The sequence below is a fragment of the Triticum urartu genome, chromosome 7A (genome assembly GCF_056163025.1).
Source record: "Triticum urartu cultivar PI428250 chromosome 7A, HENAU_Tu73, whole genome shotgun sequence".
Classification (NCBI taxonomy): Eukaryota; Viridiplantae; Streptophyta; class Magnoliopsida; order Poales; family Poaceae; genus Triticum; species Triticum urartu.
Genome location: NC_141879.1, coordinates 436,061,281 through 436,068,166, shown reverse-complemented (window position 1 = coordinate 436,068,166; position 6,886 = coordinate 436,061,281). Strand labels below are relative to the sequence as shown.

At 46.7% G+C, this 6,886-nt stretch overlaps 1 long non-coding RNA gene across 1 annotated transcript; it reads right to left on the bottom strand.

The window, feature by feature from the left end:
• Window positions 1–2,967: 2,967 nt before the first annotated feature.
• Window positions 2,968–6,650, bottom strand: LOC147959857 (uncharacterized). Its single transcript, XR_015612127.1, has 3 exons — window positions 6,268–6,650; window positions 4,962–5,033; window positions 2,968–3,351 (listed from the first exon to the last, which is right to left on the bottom strand). It is a non-coding gene; the product is annotated as an uncharacterized LOC147959857 (long non-coding RNA).
• Window positions 6,651–6,886: the final 236 nt, after the last annotated feature.

Here is a 6,886-nt window from a genome sequence, read left to right as displayed (position 1 = left end):
TTTATTTTATTTTTTGTCTGGAGTCTCATCCCGACTTGTGGGGGAATCATAGTCTCCATCATCCTTTCCTCACTTGGGACAATGCTCTAAAAATGATGATCATCACACTTTTATTTACTTACAACTCAACAATTACAACTCAATACTTAGAACAAAATATGACGCTATGTGAATGCCTCCGGCGGTGTACCGGGATTTGCAATGAATGAAGAGTGAAATGTATGAAAGAATTATGAAGGGTGGCTTTGCCATAAATACAATGTCAACTACATGATCATGCAAAGCAATATGACAATGATGGAACATGTCATAGTAAACGGAACGGTGGAAAGTTGCATGGCAATATATCTCGGAATGGTTATGGAAATGCCATGATAGGTAGGTATTGTGGCTGTTTTGAGGAAGGTATATGGTGGGTGTATGATACCGATGAAAGGTGCGTGGTATTAGAGAGGCTAGCAATGGTGGAAGGGTGAGAGTGCGTATGATCCATGGACTCAACATTAGTCATAAAGAACTCATATACTTATTGCAAAAATCTACAAGTTATCAAAGCAAAGTATTACGCGCATACTCCTAGGGGGATAGATTGGTAGGAAAAGACCATCGCTCGTCCCCGACCGCCACTCATAAGGAAGACAATCAATAAATAAATCATGCTCCGACTTCATCACATAACGGTTCACCATACGTGCATGCTACGGGAATCACAAACTTTAACACAAGTATTTCTCAAATTCACAACTACTCAAATAGCATGACTCTAATATCACCATCTTCATATCTCAAAACAATTATCAAGTATCAAACTTTTCTTAGTATTCAACACACTCATAAGAGAATTTTATTATTAATCTTGAATGCCTAACATAATTAAAACAAATTACCATGCTGTTTTGTAGGACTCTCAAAATAATCAAAGTGAAGCATGAGAGAACAATAGTTTCTATAAAACAAATCCCCCGATGTGCTCTAAAACATATAAGTGAAGAACTAGAGCAAAAACTATATAACTCAAAAGATATAAGTGAAGCACATAGAGTATTCTAACAATTTCCGAATCATGTGTGTCTCTCTCAAAAAGTGTGTACAACAAGGATGATTGTGGAAAACTAACAAATAAAGACTCAAATAACCAAGCAAAATACATATCATGTGGTAAATAAAAATATAGCTCCAAGGAAAGTTACCGATGGAAGTAGACGAAAGAGGGGATGCCTTCCGGGGCATCCCCAAGCTTTGGCTTTTAGGTGTCCTCATATTATCTTGGAGGTACCATGGGCATCCCCAAGCTTAGGCTCTTGCCACTCCTTGTTCCATAATCCATCAAATCCTTACCCAAAACTTGAAAACTTCATAACACAAAACTTAAGGTAGAAAATCTCGTGAGCTTCGTTATTGAAAGAAAACAAAACACCACTTCAAGGTACTGTAATGAACTCATTATTTATTTATATTGGTGTTAAACCCACTGTATTCCAACTTCTCTATGGTTTATAAACTATTTTACTAGCCATAGATTCATCAAAATAAGCAAACAACACATGAAAAACAGAATCTGTCAAAAACAGAACAGTCTGTAGTAATCTGTAGCTAGCGCAAGATATGGAACCCCAAAAATTCTAAAATAAATTTCTGGACGTGAGGAATTTATCTATTAATCATCTGAAAAAGAATTAACTAAATAGAACTTTCCAAATAAAAATGGCAGCAGTTCTCGTGAGTGCTAAAGTTTCTGTTTTTTACAGCAAGATTAACAAGACTTTCCCCAAGTGTTCCCAACGGTTCTACTTGGCACAAACACTAATTAAACACAAACACAACCAAATAAGAGGCTAGATAAATTATTTATTACTAAACTTAAGCAAAAAGCAAGGAATAAAAATAAAATTGGGTTGCCTCCCAACAAGCGCTATCGTTTAACGCCCCTAGCTAGGCATAAAAAGCAAGGATAGATCTAGGTGTTGCCATTTTTGGTTTTAGGGAAGAAAAGAGCAAACTTGCTATCTACGGAATTAATATTTCTATTTTGATAAAGCACATGGATATTAATGGTAGAATAAATATTAAGTATGTTACGGAAATTTGTATCCAAGCTAGCCTTCATCTCTTTGATAGATTCATGGGGTGCCCAAATATGGTTTTCATCTTCTCATAAGTGTCTACGGCGTCCCCTTCAAGAAAGCCTTCTACAAATATAGAATCTAAGACATGCTTAAAAGAAGAAGGAAGGGCAATATAAAAGCTTTTTAAGTAAATTTCAATTTGGTATTGAGGCACATAGCTAGCCCTGATCCTTAATAGTCTATACCAAGCATCTTTCAAAGATTCATCAAGTAAATAACAAAAAATTCCGGAATCATCTTCATCAAAATTATTAAGATTCTCATTGATAACTCCAGTAGGTTTTTCCATAATATTCTTATTTATGAGCTTATCGAGAATAGAAGGGTTGTCCAAAGTACTAAAACTCGGGAGAGAACCCCCAACCCTTTTTGATTCAGACATGGTGAAAGAAAGGCGAGCGAGAAAAAGAGAGGGCAAATAAAATGGCAAGGGTGAAGTGGGGGAGAGGAAAACAAGAAGCAAATGGCAAATAATGTAATGTGGGAGATAAGGGTTTGTGATGGGTACTTGGTATGTTGACTTTTGCGTAGACCTCCCCGGCAACGGCGCCAGAAATCCTTCTTGCTACCTCTTGAGCATTGCGTTGGTTTTCCCTTGAATAGGAAAGGGTGATGTAGCAAAGTAGCATAAGTATTTCCCTCAGTTTTTGAGAACCAAGGTATCAATCCAGTAGGAGGCTACACGCGAGTCCCTCACACCTACACAAAACAAATAAATCCTCGCAACCAATGCGATAAGGGGTTGTCAATCCCTACACAATCACTTACAAGAGTGAGATATGATAGATATGATAAGATAATATTTTTGGTATTTTTATGATAAAGATTGTGATGCTCTCGATTCAACCGTACACTAATTATACACGCAAATGTGTCCGATCAAGATCAAGGACTCATGGGAAGATATCACAACACAACTCTAGACGCAAATTAAAATAATACAAGCTTTATATTACAAGCCAGGGGCCTCGAGGGCTCGAATACATAAGCTCGAATACATAAGAGTCAGCGGAAGCAACAATATCTAAGTACAGACATGAGTTAAACAAGTTTGCCTTAAGAAGGCTAGCACAAAAACAACATCGATCGAAAAGGCAAGGCCTCCTGCCTGGGAGCCTCCTAACTACTCCAAGTCGTCAGCGGCCGTCATGTAGTAGTAGGCACCCTCGGGGTAGCAGTAGTCATCAGTGGTGTCATCTGGCTCCTGAGATCCGTCATCTGGTCACTACAATCGGGTATGGGGGAAAAGAGGTAGCAAAGCAGCCGTGAGTACTCATCCAAAGTACTTGCAAGGCTTATGTCAGATCTAAACTAAGTATGCATCTGTATCAAAGGAAATGGGTTGTATCTGTGGACTAAACTGCAGAATGCCAGAATAGAGGAAAGGCTTAGTCCTATCGATGACTGCATCTTCTGGAAACCACCATCCTGCACCAACAGGAGGGAGTAGAGTAGCATAAAGTAAAGTAGCAGTAGTGTTATCAACCTCGGCCAGAGATCCTTTCTCGACTCCCTGCGAGAAAGCAATCCCAGAGCCATACTATCCAGTTCTCATCACAAACCATTTCTCATCTCAAGTATCCAGTTCTAGTTGTATCGATCGGGATACAACTCCAAGTGTCCGTTACCGTAGGACAGGCTATCGATAGATATTTTCTTCCCTGCAGGGGTGCACCAACTTACCCACCATGCTCGATTAACTCTGGCCGGACACACTTTCCTGGGTCATGCCCGGCCTCGGCCAAACAATACACCACAACCCGACCTAGGCTTAATAGAGAGGTCAACACGCCGGACTAGACCTATGCGCCCCAGGGGTCATGGGCCATCTCCCTGGGAACTCCTGCACGTTGCTTGGGCGGCCGGTGAGCAGACCTAGCTACCTCCTTCAAAAAGGGAGGTGCTTACACAGTCCAACCCGGCGCGCGCCGCTCAGTCGCTGACGTCTATTAAGCTTCGGTTGATGTATATGACGCAGAACACCCATACAATGCCCACGTGATGGTTAGTGCTATCAGGCCAAAGGCCCCTCGGATCAAATATCCAAATCGTAGTGGATTAGGAGCACGCGGTAACGAGCAGAGACTCATGATCGATGTGACCCCGTCGCCCCGTCTTGAGTGCTTGCGGCAAGGGCTAAGAATGCCCGACCACGCCTTGTAAGTATCTCGCGGGTACCTTCCAGGTCAACCTGACTCCACATCACTCGCTATTAAGCTTGTGCGGGTACCCCTCAGGGCCGACCCGTCTTTAGTAACATGGCTCAGTGCAAAGTCATAGTAACCATAGTAACTGTGTGTCTAACACCAAGGGGAAAACCCGAGGAATCACCCCGGGTGAATCCCACTTGATGTTATCATCAAGGTGAATGTAAGAGGATCCACCCTCGAGGTTCACATTTGATGGGTTGCATGACAGAGCCATAACAGAAGTGGTTACGGAGGAGATCACCATCGATGACCTCGACCGTATAGCTATACTACAGAGATCTCATCAGGAGTGATGTAAGAGGTTCCACCCTCGGCACTCGATGGTAACTCTGCAGAGTCATACAACTAGGGGGGTGATGTGCGGTGTCGGGGCCTGGACGCCGATCATGTTGATCGATTCATCGAACATAAAGCGGGGCAACTGGGACAAGGTGGGGGTCATTGATGGATCACTAACCAACCTATACTAAGCAGTTTTAGGATAAGCAAATAAGGTATGAAAGCAGATAACAGAAACAGGCTATGCATCAGAGTAGGATCATACATAAATCAGTAGAAGTTCTAATGCAAGCATGAGAGGGAAAGAAATGGGCGATATCGGAATGCTCAAGGGGGGTTTGCTTGCCTGGTTGCTCTGGCAAGGAGGGGTCGTCGGGGATGTAGTCATACTCAGTCGCATCAACGTCGGTCTCGGGGTCTACCGGAGAAGAAGAGGGGGGCGAAACAGTAATTACGGGGCAAACAAAGCATCACAAAATATAACAAAGCAAAACGCAGTGCCAGTGGTGACCTAATGCAGTGCTAGGTGATACTGGCGAAGGGGGGAAAACATCCGAGAAAGTATTCCCGGTGTTTTGTGTTTTCGGACAGATGAAACGGAGGGGGAAGGTTGCACGTTCGCTATTTCGGATTCGTCTTGGTGTTAGACACACAGTTTCGGATTCGTCTCGTCGTTCTGAGCAACTTTCATGTACAAAGTTTTTTGATCCGAGCTACGGTTTATTTTCTATGATTTTTTAAAGATTTAAAGGTTTTCTAAAATTTCTAGATTTAACTAAAAATAATAATAAACATAAAATGCTATGGGTACACAGAAGTGTACCCAGCATTTTATACAGTGGGTATGACAGGTGGGGTCCAAGGCCCTGTTGACCTGGTCAATGTTTGACCGGTCAACTACCACTATTCAGCGGGTCCCGGGTGTCACGGACACGGATTAAACTTTAACTATTTAAGGATAATTAGAGGTGGGGCCCATCAGTCATTGGGCCATTTGATTCATTAGGAGGGGGGTAGCATGCTAATTAACCGAAGCATGGGGCCGGCTGGGTTCGCGCGGGCGCAAGGCGCCGGCGGCCTCGCTCAACAGTGGCAAAGGGCGAGGAACATGGGGAGGCCACGGGCGGCGGCGACCCTGGTAGGCGCGGCCAGGCGCCGGCGGCGGCAGGAGGCGGTAGCGGGGCGCGCGCAGGGGCAGCCGCACAGCACGGGGATTGGCGTGGCCTTCGCGCCGGCAGCTGCGGCAGCAGCCGGCGGGAGCGGGCGGCGCGCGGCCAGTGTGCGCAGGGCGTGGCCCTGGGTCTCAGGGGAGCGGCCGGGGAGGGCCGCCATGGCGTAGGTGGGGGGGAGAGCGCAGGCAGGGGCGGGCAGTGACGACGGCAAGCGGGCGCTGGGAGGCTGCGGCGCGGCGCAGCGAAGAGTAGCAGCAGTTGGGCAACAGGAGACGCGAGCACAACGGCAAGGAGCAGCAGTTGGGCGCACTGGCGCACGTGCGTAGGCACAGCTGGGCATGCTAGGCACGGCCAGGAGCAGCAACAGTATGCGGGCGCGCGCGGACGTGGAGCTCTAGCGGCCATGGATGACGGAGGTCATGGGGCGGTCGCTACATCGACGAGAACTAGGGAAAAAGGCGGGGGATTGGTGCTGCTCACCGCGGGAGGGCCGATGGCGAGCTCGTACGAGGCCGGGGACGACCGGGCGCGACGACTTGTGGTGACGGGATGGCGGAGGCCGAGGGGGAGGGAGCCGCCCGATCCGGCGAAGGGGAGCTCTCAGGCTCGAACTGAAGGGGGAATCAACGCGGAGGACGACAGCAGTCCTCCTGGATGCCTCCGGGCGGCGCGGGGCGGCTGGTGGCCGGGGAATCGATGCGCAGACGGCGACGATGGCGCTCAGCCAATGTGGGGAAGATGGAGCGAGCGAGAGGAGGGAGAGAGCGCGTGAGTGGGCGAGTGGATGCGGTGGTAGGTGGGGGAGGGGAGACCGAGGCGTCGGAGTGCCCTTATCCCCTCACGCGTCGTTGCCGGCAATGGGGTCCGGCGGGAGCACGCGCTCGCTCGGTCGGCTTCCCTTGTAGCGAGGTGGAAGGCGACCGAGGGGGAGCTGGGCCAGCTGGTCCGGGTGGGCCGAGGCCCACTAGGACAGACAGGGGGCTTCCTCCCTTTTTGTATTTTATTGTCTCTAAGTTTTAGTTTTATTTTATTCTTAGTTTTATAAAATATATAACTAACTCCTAAATTAGCATTAGTAATTATGCCACTACCACAATTA